Below are 20,194 nucleotides of genomic sequence, written 5' to 3'. Positions count from 1 at the left end.
TTGTTTTATCTTGCTTTTGATTTTTAGGAAATGCTTTTTCAAGTTAATTTTGTTTTACTTACATAAAATATTTACATAGTTCTGAATTCAGATCTACAAAACAAGGTGCATCAGAGAAACCTAGTTTCTGTCCCTATCTCCTCACTCTGTTTCCTCCTTCCTCCATAGATAGCCATTTTAAAAAGCTTTTGGCTGATGAGATATATAGTATTTAAAAATATTATTTTTTAAGTTGACAGATCTACACACAGTTTCATTTTGCTTTTTCTACTTCAAAATGTACACTGGTCATCACTCCATGGCAATATGTAGGGGTCGCTTTTTCATTCCTTTTATTATGCTCCACAGTATTTCATATTTAATTCAGCCAGCCCCCTATTGTTAGACATTTGAGTTGTTTCTAGTCTTCTGCTGTTACAAACAGGGCTGCAATAAATAACCCTATGCAAACACTTTCTGTATTTTTGTCAGTGATTTTTTGGGATAGCTTCCAAGAAGTGGTATTGCTGGACCAAAAAGGAAATGTATATGTAACTTTGCTAGTTATTGCCAACTAAATTCCCCTCTGTAGGAGTTGCCTCGTTTTGCATTCCCATCAACAGTGTACTTGAATGTCTTCTTCCCCACAGCTTTGCCAGCATAGTGTGTTGACAAGCTTTTGGATTTTTGCCCACCTAATAGGTAAAAAATACTACCTTGGTATAGTTTTGATTTGTATTTTTGTTACGAGAGGCAAGTTGAACATCTTAGTATGTGTGATGAGGTCCTTTACATTTCTTTCTGGAGCTGTTTGTTCACATCTCTTGCAATTTTTATGTTGAGTGTCTGGAAGTGGAAAAAATTTCCCTTCTTCCCTTCTAGGTTCTTTGGCTGGTCTAATAGTGAAATTGACATAAGGTGGATGAACAAGAGAAAAAACAAATTTGGGACATGTAAGAGCCCTTAAAAATATGAAACTCAAAGGCAGTGTGCAATTGAGGTTTATATGCCATCCTGAGCTAAGGAATGAGCTCGGGTACTGGGGCTTGAAGGGGAGGTGGGTAATTCACAGAAGGCTGAGAAGAGCAGATGTTTGGTCATTAGATGTTTGCCCTGCCAAGCAGGTGAGTCTTTCAGATGAAAAAGCTCTTGGCCGGGGGGGGGGGGGGGGGGGGGCGGCAAGGTGTAGCTCAATGTTAGAATGCACGCTTAGCCTAGCTGGTGTGAGGTACTGGGTTCAATCCCAAGTACTGCCATTAACATAAATAAACTTAATTACCTCCCCCTGAAAAAAAAGCCACAACAAACAAACAAAAACAATTTTTAAAAAGGTGAAAAAGCTCTCCCTGGTTATAGCTCTCTTTCTGGGCCAGGCCCCCTATCTAAACTCTTTTAAGCAGTTAAGGGAGAGGTAAAAAGCTTTTCCTGAGTCTCCTGGGTCTTGATTGCTTTCAGCTCAAAACAGTCCACATGCCAAAGTGACACATTTTTGGGTGGCCTATTTAGCTCCCCTTCAAGTTGTTGGTTCTTTTCCCTCTACTTTTAGAAGCTCTTCATATTTTGAGGATGTTAGCCACTCGTCTGTGATATGTTTGTCATTTTACTTTGCTTATGATAATGTTTTTTCTTATAAAAGTTTTTGCTTTTACATTTTTATGTAGTCAGATCTATTCATCTTCTCCTTCAATGGCAGCTGGATTTTTAGTCATAGTTATAAAAGTCTTCTCCACTCTCAAGTTATAGAGAAATTCACCCATTTCCCCCAGTACTTATTACATGGTTTCACTTTTTTTTTTTTTAACATTCTGTATGGACCTTATCCTTTTGTATGCTATGATAAATGGACCAATTTTTTTTTTATACAGAGTTTCAAATTTGATATTATTAGCTCCCTCCCCCAGCCTCCCTTTAGCTTGCCTTTTCCTGGACATTTTATTCTTTTCTAGGTTTGCCAAAGCTGGACATGGATCAAAATAAACATCTTTTCAACTCTCGGTATTTGTTTTCATTTTGCTGTCTATTTTTCTTTCCTGGACTCTGTGATTTCTGCACAATGTTTTTCCAGCAGTTCAAGGGAGTTATGACCTTTCGGGTTTCAGGAAGAATGGGCTAAAGACCTGTCCAGAGAGTGATTCAAGCTGGAGCATGTTGTGCAGATGCCTGGGAGGGCTGGTTCTGCTTGGGGGTGGGGTGGAGAATGGCTTCCTCGCGCTGGGTGGGGGTTGGCGGGTGTGTGGGGGGAGTGAAAGGATGTTCACATGTGTGGGACATTCAGCTCAGTTTTTGTTGGTGATCCATGTTTCCTGTTTCCACGCACCTCCCACTCGTGTTTTCCACATAAGGAAGTGCTTTCTAACTGGAGATGAATGGCATCAGAGGGAGGAGGAGAAGAGGGCAGAAGGAGGATGGAGTCCGGAGCTGGACCGTCTCCTCCTGTGCGCTCGCACAGAAACCAGGGCAGATCCATATTGTTATACCACCTCCTGTTGATTAGCTATTTTCTACAACCAAGAGCTAAATGCTTTACAAGGGATGAACCACCTAATCTTGACCTGCTAGTCGGCTATGGTTGTTATTCCCAGAAAGAAAAATAAGCTCAGAGGTAAGGTTGCTCAGTTGGTAAGTAGCAGGATTTGGGTTTATAACACATCGAATTCCGGGCTCGACACTCCTAGGTCTGTAGCCTCCATAATGAAACGTTCACAGTACCCTGTGGTTCTGCTCACTTTTCCATCAGGGACTTCCCCTGCGGACGCCCACGGAGCTCAGATGTGGGCAGCGTGGTTGGCTCTAGACTCTGCAGCCATCACGCTGGGTTGTAAGGCTCTGTGGCTGGGGGACAGGCATGTCATCTTTTATTCCATTGCCAGCACAGTGCCTGGTACATGGTGGACACTCATTACATATCTGTTGCTGACTGAATAGATGAAAAGAAGGGGGAAAGGAATGTGGAGAGGAAGGGGCAGGAGTAGAGGAGGCTCAGGGGAAGAGCGGAAGATTTGTGGGTAAAGCAGTGGGGCCTGAGGGTGCTGGGCAGGTGGCCTGTGTTGCTGTCTGTTTAGAAGTGCAGAAAAGGGGTTACTTGCAGGTCAAGGGTGGTTTCAATTTTTTAGCAACTTGATCAGTGAGAAAATGACTGGTCACCTTCTGCCACTTATCTCTTTTTTCAGATATAGTTTGTTTTCTGAACATAACATCTGATAGAGCCAGGACCTGCACAGAGCTCCCCTCTCCGCCTTTGAATGGGCATCTCTTTCTCCAGCCTTCAGATTTTTAACACTTCCATTCCATAGCCAACCCTCAACCCCGCTTTCAACTGGAAAACAAAACAAACACACAAACAAAAGCCCTGACTGTCCTCGACGAACAAGCTAAGGTGCAGGAGGTGTTCAGCTCTCTCAGGTGGCAGAGAGCAGAGAGACTCCCAGGTTAGCTGGAGGGGTGGGCTCTTTGGAAGGCTACACAGGCGAGCAGGGAAAATAGCAAATAATGTCCGCAGGCCTTGAGGAGGACCAGAGTGCCATTCAGGATAAACCGGCCATTGGACAGTGTGGCCTGGCCGAGGGGAAAGCTGCAGTCAACGAGGATACGGCAGGAGCTCTTTGAATTCCACAGCCCTTCCGGGGCCTGAACAGCAGCCCTGTCTCCACATCAGCTCCAAACCCTGCTCCGCCTTCTCGGCTCTGTCTCCTCTGTCTCTTCTTTCTGCTCCAGTACCTCAGCTTCTACAAGCTGCCTGTTTTGTTTTCTTTCTTTCTCTCTTTTTTCCTTTCTTTCTTTCTGCTTTAGGGTACAGTAAAATTATTATTTGGGGGAATATTTCTCTTTCCTGAGAGAAAACTTTAACAAAATTTTTTTCCATTTTTAAAAATTGGAGTATAGTGAGTTTACAATGTTTCATCAATTTCTGGTGTACAGCATAATGTTTCAGTCACTCGTATACATATGTATATTCCTTTTCATCTTCTTTTTCATTATTGGTTACTACAAGATACTGAATATCGTTCCCTGTGTTATACAGTAGAAACTTGCTTATCTACAGAAAACTCTTTAATGTATCCTTTGCTTATATGAAATTAAGGCAGAGTCTGAGCTGAGAGGCTGGTCAAAGAGATGTTACATTGTTGAGCACAATGAAGAGAAAGGGTATCTTCCTTGAGCAGAGAGGTGAGAACTGTGTGGAGTGGGGCGCTCTGGGGCAGAGATCATTTTAGGAGCAGTCATCTGTGACACAGAATTCTACCTGTAACAGAGCAGGCCCCATGGGGCCTTCCCAGGGCAGACCCTTCCTCCATACCCTCTGCCTTAGCTCCTCTCTAAAGTACCTAGATAGCACCTGATGCACATTTTGTGAGTTGTTTTACAAAACTGAAAACCCCCCACCAAATGGAAGCTAACTACTTGAGGACCCTGGGCGCACAGCCCCCAGGCCTAAGGATTCATAATGTTAATCCTTGTGATACGTTACCTCACCATCAACCAGAGAGTTGTGCACGAGCTGATCACATACTCTATGACCCCCCTCCCTCACCTTGCCTTTAAAAATGCTTTGCTGAAACCCTTCAGGGAGTTTGAGGTTTTAGAGAACGAGCCACCTGTCCTCCTTGGACTGGCACTTTTACAATAAATGCTGCTCTTTCTTTCACCACAACCCGGTGTTAGTAGATTGACTTTACTGCTCTGGGCCACCAGACACAAGTTTGGTTCTGTAATATACCTTTTCCTGTGTTCTGGGCTATAATTCTGTTTCTTGACTGGCTTATCCATGGTTTAAGCCTCCACTGAGTTGATGCCTAGCCCATTGTCAGCTTGTAAAGAAAGGGAGGGGCTGAAGAAGCTAGACCCCCACAGGGAGACGGTGAGAGAAAGGAGAAGGTGATATTGACCAGGAAAATGGCGGCACTTCCTGGATTAGGGCTCTGGACTTCCTACAGTTGTAGAAAAGTGGGAGCCTGAGTTATCTGACTATCAAAAGAAAAAGCGATGGCCAAAGGCTGAGAAATTTGTGGTTTTCTCTTCCACCATGTAGAGCCACTGTTCGCCCCCAGTGCCTGCATATTCTTGTCTCTCTGTTGAATGACTCTAAATCCCCACCCTCTACCTATAGCAGCCCTACTAAATCCTATCTTTTCAAATATCCTCCCTTTCATATGTTCTTCTCCATCTTCTCTGCCTTCTTCCTCTTTTCTTCACTGCTTCCCAACCTCTTGCTCTCATTCTTCAACATTTTTCCTCTTTATTTTTTTTTCCCCTCTTTTTATCTCACCATCTTTGGTCTTTTCTTTTCCACCTCCCCCTCTTCCTTACCTACTTTCAGACAGCTCCTTGCTTTTCCTTACTTTTCTTTGCAATGGCAACTTATCCCAACCCCTCACTATACTAGAGGGTGCCAACCGATGGCCTGCTGCCTGAATATCTGCAGAAACATGTAATTTGCTAGCAGGATGTTTATTTAAAAATATTGAATGCATTCCCAACATTTAAAAATGGGAGATTGCACATAAAAATCCAGATTTCTAGATTTTAAGAATTCAGACTACCTGGCATGGTGGGGCCCACATTCATTCCTGGTGACAGTGGAGCTGGATGGCAGCTCTCCCTTTCATGTCACTAGAGTCCATTTGGTGTCCCCAGCCTCACTAACACTGAAGGAAATGTTAATTGGCATTTATCATTTAGCTTGAACAGCTGTTTTTCTTCTAGCAGAGAAAGCTTAGTCCCTACCCACATGTTTACTCCAAAGTGGGAAAACAAAGAGACAGAAAGAGCCTTGTTTTTCTCACCCCTAGCATGCTATGACGTCATTAGCATTTCCTGTTTTGCCCTGGCAGGCAGTTTGCAACCTTTGCTATAGACAAAGACTCAGGTCTCCCTCTCCGGCTTTTTCTCCCTCTCACCTCTTTCTCCATTGTACATCCTCCTCCCACCTTCTGTTCATATGAAGATTAGTATTTAATGCATTGCTGTAAGGTTAAATAACTTCAAGTCTACTACTGAAACTGTTTCAGCCTTCAGTCTTTCAGAAAAGGTCTGTGAAAAAACATTGTATTTTACAACAGTGTTTTGTGTGTGGACCTAGAAGAAGGTGAGCGCAGTTACTTGATCAAGAATCTATTACTCACAGGGAACTATATTCAGTTTCTTATAATAACATATAATGGAAAAGGATCTGAAAAGAAAAAATATATATGTATGTGTATGTATAACTGAATTACTTTGCTGTACACCTGAAACTAACATTGTAAGTCAACTACACTTCAATAAAAATTAAAAAAAAAAGAAGCTATTATTCATCTTGCTGTCTGTGTCAACCTATTCATGTGGATGAGATTTGAGAAACTCACTGAGCCAGACAAAAGACAGCCTTCTTTTAGGGTCATTATCAGCTGGGGGATGGCATTTCCTTAGTAGTAACAGAAACCTGAAAAACAGTGACATAAACAAATTAGGAGAATATTTTCCCACATTTAAAATGACTCTCAAGGACAGAAAGGGGCTCCTAATAGCTTAGCAGGAACCTGGCTCCCTCCAGCCGCCTGAACCATCATCTATAGGGCTGACTCTGTCCTGCATCAAGAACCTCATTGCCTAATTTATTTTCCTCCTTGACACTTAGACATTCTGACATACTACATACATGTGTCTACTTGTTTATGGTCTGTCTCCCCCAACCAGACTGTCAGCTCAGTGAGGGTAGGGATTGCTGTCTGTTTTTTTCATGCTGATTCCCCAGCATGGAGAACAGCATGTCTTTGTTGAGTCAATGAATAAATGCTCTTGGGGTGACTGCTGGAACTCAGACCAGCACGTTTGTGTTTCTGGCAGGGAGAAGTAGGGGAGGAAAGGGCTAAAGGGACCCAAGCCTGGAGGGTCGGCTCTAGAAGAGAACTCTTCTGCAGGTCCGTTCAGTCACTTAGGCTGACACTCCCTTGGCCAGAACTCTGTCACACAGCTACTCCTTCCTGGATGAGAGGTTGAGAATAAAAAAAATTTAAGGCAGAGGAGTATTGCTAATTGAAATAAAACGGGTTCTGTGAGAAGGAGGAATGGGAGAAGGGAATTTGGGGCACCGCAAGATGGCTGTCTGATGCCCTCTCTTTGAATGCTTGGAGCTTCAGAGATCATCCGTGAGACTCTTCACCAGGGCCCTCTGCACATAGGGAGGTCCCAGCTTTCTACTTTATTTACTCTGTGAGTAACATCAGCTTCCTTGAACTTCACCTCAATGTGAACTTCACCTCACTGTGATTCCTTAATTCTATACTTACTGTTTATTTGTTGGACTTCTAAGATATAATTGCAATATAATTCCAGGAATTGTGAGTAATAAGACCCACCTACCCCAAGTCTGCCAACTGTCCCATTTTTAGGCATTATTTTTCTTACTGAAATATTCAGTGGCTTAAACCTACCCTCCAGGCCCCCGTCTGTGTTTGTGCACACTGCGTGCATGTGTCGATCTGTGTGTGCATGTGTGCGTGTGAACCTGTGTCCACACACCAAAAAAAGAAGAGGGAGGAAGCCTCTCCATGCCCCTTCCTTCTCCCTTCCAGGGCTGACGTTGTCTGGAGCTGGAAATGCTTTGATGCATAGAATGCGGGCCCGTTCACCCCAACAGGTAACCAGAGGCGCAGGGAGAGCTGGCCCTGAAGGCCCTGCCTGTGAACTCATAAAGGTGATGTGTAGGGCTGAATTCCAGCCGGTGCTCATCTCCCTTGGCCTCCCCGGCATAGTGTGTGGGCTGTTTGCCTAGAGGAAGGGGCCCTTTGTTGCCAAGCTTGTATGCCTATGGGCTGCCTCTGCCCAGAGGAAGTGCCTTTTCCTATTTATTCACCCTGAGGAGTCCTTAAAATGCACACAGAGGGTGAGGGTATAGCTTAGTGGTAGAGAGCATGCTTAGCATGCACGTGGTCCTGGGTTCAATCCCCAGTACCTCCATAAAAAAAAAAAAAAAAAACCTGAAAAAAATAAAATAAAATGCACACAAAGGCTTCCTGTGGGCTGGCTGCCGCCTCCTCTCCTGTATGCGGGTCAGTAGATTTCACCCCTGCTTGTCTTGAAAGCCAGAGATCTGTGCATCGTCACTGAACCACCCCATACCCTTCTCTTCCTTCTTTCCTCCATCCAGTCAATGTTTGACTATGGAATGAAAGTAAGCTGAAGACAGACACCTTCTGTTCTTTTCTTCAGACTGACACCTTCTGTTAGGAAGCCATCTCCCTGCCTCCCCAGACTGCTGCTGTGAGTGAGATGCAGCCAGTGCCCACGGGGTACAGCCTACGCTGTGCTCCACTGAGGGACACTCAGGGAGGTCGCAGCCTAGCTCATGACGCATTTCCTAATTGCCTCTGCAGGTGACTGACCTCAGCCTTCCTCATTTTAATTCCATTTTAGAGAGTGACGTCTTCTGATACCAACATCAAACTGGGATGAGCTGTTTGTGGAGCCCCACGTGCACTGGCCGCTCCTTCCAACTTAAACCTGTGAAGGTATGAAATAATCCAATCTTAAAATGCACAACGAATAATGGAAGTACTGAATAGTTAAAGAGCAGACTCGTTTTTAAAAAATGACAGGTTAGCCCGTGTATCAAATTAAGTCTCATAGAGAAGCTCACTATATTAAAAACAACGAAGGAGGAGCTTCTGGGTGCAGAAGGCGGTGGGGTGGAGCCCTGCCCACTGTGTACCTGCCCAGATACTCATCAGAGCCCCTCAGGCATCTCGGTAGCTCTCTAAGTGTCAGTTGAACATAGTTTGCCAATACATAGGGTAGTGGAAAGAACCCAGGCTTGGAATTAGGAAATGGTGTGAGTTCTTGCTTTGCTACTAACTCTCTCAGTGGCCTGGGGCGAGTGAAACCACCTGATCTCTCCACGTCAGCCTCATGTCATCCACAGGAACAGGAGAACAAGTCATGTAGGTGCCTGCAGCTCAAATGGAGAATTATTCATATATCCCCTCCTCCTCATCTGCTCAGAATATCCTTTCTCAGCAGCCTCCTCCATCTCGTCACTGGGCTGTATACCTTGACATACTCTGGGAGGCAGAGCTGGTTGCCACGTCAAACTCCCTTATCCTCCTCTCCCTCAACAGTGGCGCCTCCTCAATCCTGTCTGGGTGTCCATGTGCTTGAAAACGCTTCCTTAGAACCCTTGTATCTAGAGGCGGCCACGTGACTATTTGGCTAATGAGTCATCAGCAGAAGTTGACTTGATGGGGCTTTCAGGAATACAATTGCTTTTCTGATTGATTTGGTGGGGGGGGGAGATAAATTCGGTTGCAACATGCCTTTTGTTGTTCTTTTCTCTTCTCTTTTGCCTGAAATGTAGATGTGATGTCAGAGGTGGGAGCAGCCACTTTGCCCTCATGAGGTAGAAGGATAGACATAAGGACATAGCAGGAGGTTGGATTCTTGGTGACTTCTTTGAGCAGCTATGTCAGCCCTGGCTGTCTTCTCCAGTCTCCTTGAATATTTTATAAGAAAAATAAACTCCTAATTGATTAAGCCAAACACAACTTCAACCAGGACACCCTCTCTCTATGTTGTCTTGTTTGGAGCTTCAGTAAACAGTGTCTGATGTAGTCCTGCCTTAAAGTGCTGCTTCCCCAAATTACTTCCTAGATGCAAAGTCCATAAATATATACAAGAGGTACCCATGTTACCCACTCCCTTAGGTGCTGCCAGGGCCTCTGGGAAACCAGACTCAGCCCCTGCTTCTCTGTGGGAGGACTGGACATAGCATCTTTGAGCTCCAGTCTCCTCCTCCATCATCTCAGGGAACTGGTAACTTCTTTGCAGGCATGTTGTGTTAAAAGCCCCAACCTCATCCCTGTGCTTTCCACCAGAAATTAACACATTATTGTAAACTGACTACACTTCAATTAAAAATAAAATGAAATAAAATAAAACAAAAATTTAAAAACCCCAACTTCATTAGCAATTATAAGTATTATCAGCATTCCTCATGACCTCAGGAACTTCAGGAATGCCTCAGGTTTTTCAAGGTCTTCCCAATGGGAGTTGGGAACATTTGCTGGTGAGCTCACCTTGGGAGGTCACCAGACCCTGAGCATTTTTATCCCCATGAAACCTCACTTCCTTCATTTAAGACAGAGAACTAGAAAGAGTGTTCTCACTTAGTTACACCTGGGATAGGTAGGTGGAAGGTACCCACTCAGGCAACACGAAGGACAATAGTCCACCAAACTGGGAGAGATGGGTCAACACAGCAGCAATCTCTTCCCTAGTGAGCACTGCCTTCCTTGGGGAACTGGCTGGACGTGGGGTCTCGGAGCCACTAAGACCCATCTTGCCCATAACAGCGAGAAAGGGAAGTTCCAAAAGAGGTGGAGTGTAAGTGGAGGTCTTTGAAGGGAAATGGGGCAATGATTTTGCCTCGACTACCCACCTCCTTATAATAATAATGATAATAATGGTGTTTTAATAACCTTTCTCCCATGACCTTGCTTCTCACTATCTCCCAAGGTATTTCTATAGTCTCAGTATTTGACCTTAGCTACAAGGATGTTTCCTATTAGTCTCTATTTTGCAATTCTCTTAAGATCTTCTAAGAGCCTTTTGCCATTGGTCACTCTTTTCTCTCTAGTCCTTATGTGTCATCACTTTTTCTTGCTTATTTCTGTCTTATACTCACTCTTGAAATCTGTCTCAGAAGCCTTTATGAAGCCACCTTGGATGGAGACGTTTCCCTTCTCCCCAACCCCGCAGCTCTTAGTTCCTACAGCTTCTGAGATCATCAGCAAACCGGCATGTGCTTGCATCAGACTTACTCCCTGCTCCACCCTTCAGATTCCTTAAGGCAGGAATTGTCTTGTACTCAGCCCTCCCTTGGCACATTGTACTTGCTTGATATGTATTCATTGAATTCAACCGGAAGTTCCAATTTCGGAAGAAAGGACAGACATACACCAAGCATGATACATTTAAAGAAAGTGGAGATGATTTTCCTTGGGAAAGACCTCTGCCCCCATGGGTACGGGACAGGAAATAAAAGTCATGGCTAAAAACCACCTGCTTGGAGAACACTTTTCTTTAGGAGAAACGCATGTTATAAAAGAAGTCACTACCACCTCTCATTCCCTTTAATAAGGAAGTTCTGAATAACTATTTCCTGGGGACCCACTGAGTCAGAGGTTCACACCTGGTTAGGTAAGAGGAGGGTGTGATCAGAGAAGAAGTGATGAATGTGGGTTTTTTTTTTTTTTGCTTCAGCACCCAGCATCAGCTATTTATATATCAGAAATGCAAGTTTCCAATTGTAGAATCCTTGCTATTGTTCAAAGTGCTTTCATACACGTGCCCCAACAGGATTGTGCAAGTTTAGCTGTCTAGAAAAGAAATTTGATGGAACAGGTTCAAAAGATCCCTCAATTCCTGCACTGGAAAAAGACTCTTTTCCAGGATGGGAACATGGCAGGAAAGGAGAAGCAGGACCTCCCCGTTCTGATAGTGTTAGCATGGAGACATCTAGCAACCAACTGTATATGAACATCGGAAGCTTTGGAGGGAGAGAGTAGGCTGGAGAGTAGATTTCAGAGTCATTGCGTGCAAATGGATATTAAAGAGCTGACAGTGGGCAAGGTCACCCTGGGAGGGTGTGAGGAGGAGGATGGACTGAAGATGAAGTCCCGACACTTAGGTGGTGAGGGGAGGCCAAGACCCCTGATGGCCAGGGAGGGACAGCTGAGAGGTTAGGAAGAGGTCAGCGAGGAAGTCATTATGGAAATCAAGGGAGTCAAGGCCTCTGAAAGAGAGAGAGAGAATTAATCAACCCCAAATGGATGAAGTAGGGTTTCTGCTATAAGATAAGAACCAAAATGAGCCCTTTGGATCTGGAGCGGGGCAAAGGATGAGATGACTGGAATCAAAGTGGAGACAGGAGGTATATTTCCGTGGTGCCGAGAGGGATTAGAAGTAAGGAGAGTGTGGCAGACACGGAGGTGCACCGACGATCACCAGCTGTCAGCTCCTTCGTGGTCCTCCTTTCTCTGGGCAGTTCCATGTGGTGACTGAGCAGGGCCAGGGTATAAAGATCTGGCTGTTTTGGCCCGACCTGTCTTTGCTCTGATAGGTGATACCTGCTCCAAGCTCTCCACGGAGTTATCCGAGGCTTTGCCAGGCCTGAAGCCCAGTGTAACTCCTCCTTCTGCCCTGTCCTGCTTCCTGGTCCTTCGCTTCACAGGTGTTGATTCCTAACCAGCGTCTTGCACCCCAGACTCCTTCCTGGCTTCTGCTTCTAGAGAACCCAGCCTCCGACAGAAAGTGGTAGAAATGAGTCTTTTGAAGAGTTTACTGAGAAGGGAAAAAGAAGATAGCAAAAGCAAAAATGAAGGCTTCTTTTTTCCATTTTGTTTCTTTTAAGAGTAGGAAGAAGAGGAAGGAGGCAGTGGAGAGGGGGTGCGTGATGATACTGGCAAGAGAGAGGATGATTGACACCATGTGGTCTAGGGATGAAGAGGGAGGGTAGAGTTTAAGGCCAGGAAGAGCGATTGAGCTGGAATAAGATGTTACCTGGTTTCTGAGACTGAGGCTGAGGACATACTAACGGTGTGATCTAGAGTATTTAGGGGTTGGTCAAGGAAGCAAAGAACAATCTACCCAATGGCTTCAGTTCCAGCCCTGGGAGATGAGCAAGTACTGAAGGGATGAAGGGAGGAGTCCTTGAGGTTGAGGTGAATGAGATGCTTTCCCCCACAGTGAGAGGGGATCGGGGGGAGGAGGGCAAATTTCAGCACAGCTGGAGAAAACTTGGGCAAATTTTAGCACAGCTGGAGAAACCTTGGGCAACAGTCATTTAACAAGAAGATGAGATCTTGGGACAGAGAGCAGAAAAACCCGCTTCATCCTGTTGGAATCTGTTTGGTCTGTCCAGATGGATTTTGGGTATTGATTTTGGAATCCAATGAGTTTTCTATTTCTTAAAACTGTGTGCCACCCACATATTTGCTAAACACACACACAAGACACCATACAAATATTGAACAGGGCAGAATCAAGCTGTGAACCTTCCATCTCCTTGGGATGGCTGTCATTTGATCTGCTCCAGTTTCTCCCGACTGTACAATGATCTATTCCATATGTCTCCATTTGTTCCAGAAGGATGTGATCTGAGATGTCATGAAATGCCTTAATCAAATGCAGACCCCGGGTTATTACACTGCCTCGTTCTGTCTAGAACCCTGACCAGAGAACATGACATGAGGATTTTTTGGTGTGACCTGCTCTTGCTGAGGCCTCCTGGGCCCCTGGTGGACACAATTACTTTTCCTTAGGGCTCACAAAATATCTTTCTGTATCTCATTTAAGGATTTTTGCCTGAGGTCATTGTCAAGGCCACCGATAAGTAGTTTTTAATATTCACCTTTTTTCCACCTTTGGAAGTCAGAGCTATGCTACCTCCCACCTTCGAACATCTCTCTGCCCATCCATGATTCCTCAGATTGTTGGCAGGGTTTTCTTTGTTGTTGTTGTTGTTTTGTTTTTAAGTACTCTAGCATGGAATCCATCCAGACCAGGAGGTTTGAACATACTGGGAACAGCTACACTTTCTCTTAAGTTCTCTTTCAGGCCTTGGGTTCTGATTCTGCTTACCATGTTGCTCCACCCTAAAAAGATTCTGCTCTCTGTGTATCATCTGGAAGCAGGACACAATTGACCATGAGCAAAGGGACCCATTCCAACTTGTCCTTTTCCTTTTGTCATAACTGGTTTCACCTCCAAGACCAAATTTCCTTATCTCTCCCTGCAGGGATCCAGACACCATCAAGTTCCATGTCCTGGCACTTATGGAGTAAGTGATATATTCTAATAGGAAAATGGGAGGAAAGTAAAAGACAAAAAGGGAATAATTCTAAAAAAGACACATGCACAGTTTTTTCCTGCATTGCAAAGGCCCTGCTCCAGCTCACCACCCCTGTAATCGCAGGTTTCTAATTTATTTGGCCACCAGATGGCATAGCAGAGTGCTTTTTTGTTTTTTCTAAAGCAGGGGAAGCTGCCACCCTAAAAAAACCCAACAAACAATGTCAGATAATCAATGCTGAAAAGCTCCACATAAAAGCACCTTCTACTTGTCTGTTCTAAGTGAAAGTTGATATTTTGACATGGTTTCCTCTCCATCAAGGTACATAAAAATCCCTTTCTTAACCTTTAAATTCCTAAGACGGGCCTCCCGACCCTTTTCTTCCCTGCTTGTATAGAAAGCCCCCAGGAGTGAGAATTGGAAGTGGGTTGTCTTGACCTGCATCTGACATGTACTTCTCTTTGCTATAAACGCCTCACTTCTGAGCCATTGAATTTCCCTGTGGATGAGAGATTGATGAGGAATTAGTGCTAATATTAACATCATTGGACTAAATAAAATATGTATCCCACTCTGTGAAGAGAGGGGCTGGCTGTCCCGTGGGGTCTGAGGACAAGTAGACTTGGTCCCTAGTATTAGCCTGTCCTTTTTGGTTGCATCTGGCATCTGCTTGATCTGATTTGGTGCTTGCAGGGTTTGAGTCCGAGGTAAGGGGTACCCGAGGGTCAGCTCTGGGTCCTTGAGGCTGAGGAGGTGGGAGGAGGAGGCATGAGACCAGTTATGACAAGAGGGAACTGAGAAAAGTGAAAACACTCGGTGCTTGTTTTGTGCTTCTGTACATTCTGAGCCTGGGGAATTTTAAAGGACTTTTCCTAATATTTATCTTCAATGGATGGAGTCCTTCACTCAGTAAATATCCGAGGCACTGTGTAGGGGTTGTGGATAAACAGTAAAGGAAGCAGAGTTCCAGCCCTCAAGGAGCTTTCTAAGTTCATTTTTCAGCCCCACAGGGACAAGATGGAAATCCCAGGAGCAGTGCTTTGACCGAGGCCCCAGGGCCACCCAGTGCCCAGATGTGTGGACAGAGACACAGCTCCCAGGGAAAGCAGAGTTCCTTTAAAACTCTGTTGACCATGAGGAATAAATCAAAATGGCAAACCTGCAGGATAATATCCTGGCTCATTTCTTATGCAAAGGAAAACATTGAGGGTTTGCTGAATAAGCGAGGAGGGAGCAGCATAGTGGGAACCACGTTGCAAAACTGTAAACTGCTCCCTGGTGATTGCCAAGATCTTGATGATCAGAGAAAGTGGTGTATGAGGCAGAGCAAACACACCCCTGTGATAAAGCCAGAAATTTCATCCCCAGGGAAAGATGCTGCCAGAGGCAGTGCCGCGGGGGTTGGGGAGGGTCAAGATTGTTACTTTTTTAATATATTACATATTCGTACTGATAATTGGAAAGTCTAAGCTCGTCCTACTTGCCGCACAATAAACCGAGAAAAGAGTACTTGGGGTAGGGAATAGCACCTTTATTCAGAGAGCCAGCAGACTGAGAAGATGGTGGACAGATGTCCCAGAGAGCCATGTTAGCCGAGTTAGAATCCAGGCTTCTTTTATACTAAAAGGGGACGGGGAAAGGCCTGGTTCTGGCCAGACTCTGGGGGGTTGTAGTAAGTTCTTCCTGCTTGCAGCCATTCCCAGGTGGGCCTGGTCAGGATGTTTCCTCTGAGCTAAACAAAGGTATTTTAGCTTCAAGTTCCTTACCTGGGAGGCAGGGTTTCCAGAGATGGCCATTATGTATAATTTAAGCTTATAGGCAACATCCCTTTAGTGATTAAGTTGTAATAAAAAACAAAAGTTCTTCCCTATTACAAGACTGGGGTCTGGAGTAACAGTTGAGAGGCTATTGAACTTTCTCAATGAGAGGAGATGAGCGTTTGAATGAAGACAGCTGCCAAGGGGAAGTGGGGGCAGATGGGAAACAGATTTCTAGGCAGGAAGGACCCATATAAAGATGAGGGAGAGGAAGATGACTCTGGAGAGAATAGCTAGGCCCCACGGTGTACTTTCCTCCCACACCATGCTGCCTTGTCCTGTAATGAGGACCCCACTTGAGTCCAACTCTTCCACTTTACAGCAAAAGGAAGAAACTGAAGCCCAGGAAATGGAAACCCTCATCTATGGCCGAACTGCAAGTTGGTGGAGGCGCCCGAGTAGAAGCCAAGTCTCCCTTCCCTGGCCCCACCCCTTCCACAGGTGCACCTTCCAAACCCTCAGGCCTGGGCCACACCCCTCCAGCCGATCAGAATCCCAGGGTCAGGACCAGCAGCTATTCCAGGACCGTGCACAAGCTCCTCTTCCTGCCGTGACCTTGACCGCACACTCTGTCTGGACCACACTTCCCTTTGCTGTTTCATAACTGCACTACATAATTACCGTATGTTACATATCCCTACTGATAACTGGAAAGACACTGAGTGTTTAGATGGAGAACTATGTGCAAACAAAGACCAGAATCCTTCTTCATGGGCCCACTAGTAGTAATAAACTAGAACTGATTTGCAAACACTTCATTGAAACTGCAGGAGAGGGAGGCCTTTGGAGGCTGCTCTCCAGTAAGAGAGGGCTGATGGACAATCATTGTTCAGTCAGCAGTTACTTTGGTAAAATTGATCATCTCTTGATGAGTTTATTTTAGTAAAAGCAAACAATATTTTTGAACATAAAAAATGAAATCTTAAAAAAAATTTTATTTAATTGTGGTAAAATAAGGGAGAGGTGGTATAGCTCAGTGGTAGAGGGCATGCTTAGCATGCATGAGATCCTGGGTTCAATCTCCAGTACCTTCGTTAAAAACAAACAAACAAGCCTAATTACCTCCCTACAGGAAAAAAAAAGCCAAAAAATAATTAAACTTGTGGTAAAATACACAGAACATGAAATGTACCATCTTTTCTGTTTTGGGCGGTACAGTGCAGTAGTGTTAAGGACATTCACACTGTGGTGCAGTCACCACCTCCCTCCATTCCAGAACTCCTTTCATCTTGCATGACTGAAACTCTGTACTCATTAAACAACAACTCCCCTGTCCCCACTTCCCCTCGCCCCTGGCAGCCACCATCCTGCTTTCTGTCTCTATGAATTTGTCTACTCCATGTACGTGGAATCTTGTATTTGTCTTTTTGTGGCAGGCTTATCTTAGCTAGCATATTCTCAAGGCTCATCCGTGTTGTAGCATATGTTAGAATTTTCTTTCTTTTTAAGGCTGAATAATACTCCATTGTATGTATAGACCACATGCTCTTCGGTTCATCCATGACTGGACATTTGAGTTGCTTCCATCTTTGGCTATTGTGAATAATGCTGCTATGAACACAGGTGTATAAATATCTCTTTGCAACTCTGCTGTCAATTACTTTGGGTATATCCCCAGAGTGGAACTGCTGGATCATATGGTAATTCTATTTTGAATTTCTTAAGGAACCACCACAGTGTTTTCCATAGCGGCTCCACTATTTTACATTCCCAGCATCAGCGCACCGGGGTTCTAATATCTTCGCATCCTCACCAACACCTGTTATTTTCTGTTTTGATAGTAGCCATCCTAATGGGCGTGAGGTGGCATAAAACCCTTTTAGAACATGGGTTTTCTAATGGTTTTGATCTCCCCAACCCCTAACTTTGCATAGAGCCTTAAGTTAAGTTCCTTAATCACAGTGTTTTCGTCCAAGGAGATTTTTAGGAACATGACCCCCACGATTAGAGAAGGAATACTCTGTTGTCATTCTGACAATCTTTACCAACAAGAAAAACAAACATTTTAATTTATTTTAATTCTGTTTCATTATTAGTGAAGTGGAACTTTTCACTATAATTGTTAACTATGGTTTCTTTGCTGTGAGTTGTGTCTGAATTCCTCACATGGTACAATATAAAGTAGAAATAGCTGCTGAGTGCTCTCTGTGTGCTCGTTACTGTTCTAAGGGCTGTACATGTAGTAACTTGGTTGATCCTGACCCACCGCGAGGCAGGTGCAATTGTTACTGTCATTTGATGGAGGAAACAGAGGCACAGAGAGGTCAGTGAACTTGCCCACGGATGCCTGGATCAGAGCCTGTGCCTCAACTACAAAATAGACAATATGTCCTATTTTATGTGTTTGATTTTTTTCTATTAACTATAAAAATGAAAAAAAAATGTGGTTAAATTTATCAGTCTACTTCTTTCTTTTGTTGACCCATTTTTTTCTTTCAGCCATCCTAGAACATTCTCTCCTTTTCATACAATAGAAAAAAAATGTTTGGTGCATTAGATGTTTCATATATGTATATATTTTTCAAACAATCATTTCTTCCAGTCGATTTATTGAATGATATTTTTTGTTCCACAGTTTTGTGATGGTACCATTCTGTTGCTTTTTATTTCCCAATTCCTTTTTTTTTTAATGAACATTATATGTTCAATCATCTCTTTGAGGATTTTGAAGTCTCTTTCTGGTTGTTCTGTTCTTTTCACTTCACCTGGCATGAATCTGTCTCTAGAGTGTTGATGTTGCTAGCTGGCTTTCTCAGTGTTAGTTTTTGTGAATTTTGGAAATTCAGTTTCCAGGTTCATTTCCAAGTTTTCTATCTACCTTCTCTGGTTCCTCACTCCTCCATCTCCAGCTGCCCCAGGATATTTCTCGGTGCAATGGGCAAGGTGAACCAGATAGGGAACTGCATACCCAGCAGTGCCTCTTTTGCAATATAAACAGAACCAGATCTCCAGCTTGTGTGGCCTCTTGGCTATGAATTAAGGGGCAGTGAGAAGCAGCCTCTGCCCCACCCAGAGGCCCTGGCTCCCTTCCGCGGAATGGCTGGTGATCAGGCCCAGTGGGACTGAGGAACAGACACAGGCTGCCTCCCCCAGCACCAGACACACTGGGCTCCCCGCCCAGCCAGACTGTCTCCCAAGATGCCCGTGTAAGTTTGTCCCAGAAACCAATTCTTCCTGGAACTGAGTGTCACCTCAGGACAGAGAATGCCAGGCGTCATAACTTGGCCCTACAGCAAACGAAGTCTTTGAGTCCTGCTTGATAGAGCAGATGGCTGTGCTAGGATGTTTGGCCTGGGCTGGACTTGTAGATCCGTGAGGAACCTCTGGGAATGCCACCAGGGGGCGCCCTTTCCACATCTTGGATGTACGGGTCGAGTTCAGCCTCCGGGGTATTGGTGTGTGTGCGTACCTGACCTCGTTTCTGTATGATTATGGTATTGAATCAGGCCTCCATTTTCCCAATTTACATAGTCAACTTCATCTCCCGCTGTGGCTCAGGTTCGGTCTGTCTGCATCACCGTGTAACAAAGCTCGTGAGTGGTCGTGAAGCTTTAGAGGTCCAGGCAGTGGATGGAGAGGGATATGGGGTGGAGTCAGTGTGGGGAGCATCTAGATTGGCTACACTGCCCTCCAGGAGGCACCTCCACTAGGATAGAGAGGCCTGGAAGCTGACAAATACTTCCTGCTCCTATCGGATGCTCTGGGCACCACAGGTGGGGCTGCTGGTGGTGCACGGTTTAAGGAGGCTCAGGGAAGATGCTGCCTGGGCCAGGAGAGAGTATCTGAGGAAGGGTGGTGGCTGACCCGGCTTCAGGTGTGCAGGAGAGGAACTAGGGAGCGCAGAGCAGGGTGACTACTGGCTGGCAGAGAGTCTGAGCCAGGCAAGGCGTGTCCAAGGGGACCTTTCCAGCTTGAACTCTGCAAACACCACCAAACTCTGGCTCCTTGTAAAGCACCGCAAGCCTCCTGCTTGGGTCCAAACACTGGATGCCATTAGAGGCCATCAAGTAAGTCTGAAGGAATTTCAGGGTCTTCACGGCCTTATTCTCAGGTACAGGCTGAGAAAAATACCTGGCTTTTCTAGAAAAATAACCACGTTCAACATAGTGCTGCCTATGTTACAGGCAAGCGATGGGAGGAAGGAGGAGTGGAAGTGGTGTTGCAGGAAGTGGGGCGCGAGAGGATGGTCACGTCCCAGATCTCAGGTAAGCCCCTGGGACACGCCCTGCCTAGTGAGGATCCTTGGCTTCAAAGAGGAAGGAATTCAAGAGCGAGCCACAGTAGAGTGAAAGCAAGTTTCTTCAGGGAGATACACGCTCCGTTGACAGAATGCGGGTTGTCTCTGAAGGCAAGAGAGAGTGTGGTGAGGTGCAGGGTTTTAGATTTTATGAGTTCAGTAACTTCCTATGCTAACAAGTGGGCCGATTATTCCAGCTACTTTGGTTAAGGGGTGGGGATTCCTAGGAATTGGGCCACCACCCACTTTTTGACCTTTTATGGTCAGCCTTGGCACTGTCATGGGGCCTTTGGGAGTACCATTTACCATGCTAATGTATTACAGTAAGTGTGTAAT

At 45.0% G+C, this 20,194-nt stretch overlaps 1 long non-coding RNA gene across 2 annotated transcripts; it reads left to right on the top strand.

The window, feature by feature from the left end:
- Positions 1-2,369: 2,369 nt before the first annotated feature.
- On the top strand, positions 2,370-16,885 carry LOC140687607 (uncharacterized). Of its 2 annotated transcripts, none has more exons than XR_012062002.1 (4): positions 2,370-2,581; positions 7,533-7,597; positions 8,374-8,468; positions 15,944-16,885. It is a non-coding gene; the product is annotated as an uncharacterized lncRNA (long non-coding RNA). The 2 variants fall into 2 exon arrangements; XR_012062003.1 differs by lacking the exon at positions 15,944-16,885 and adding an exon at positions 9,311-9,583.
- The last annotated feature ends 3,309 nt before the right edge of the window (positions 16,886-20,194 follow it).

Source organism: Vicugna pacos, chromosome 20 (genome assembly GCF_048564905.1).
Source record: "Vicugna pacos chromosome 20, VicPac4, whole genome shotgun sequence".
NCBI lineage: Eukaryota > Metazoa > Chordata > Mammalia > Artiodactyla > Camelidae > Vicugna > Vicugna pacos.
The sequence above is the reverse complement of the archived record's forward strand: the minus strand, read 5'-3'. Positions and strand labels throughout refer to the sequence as shown.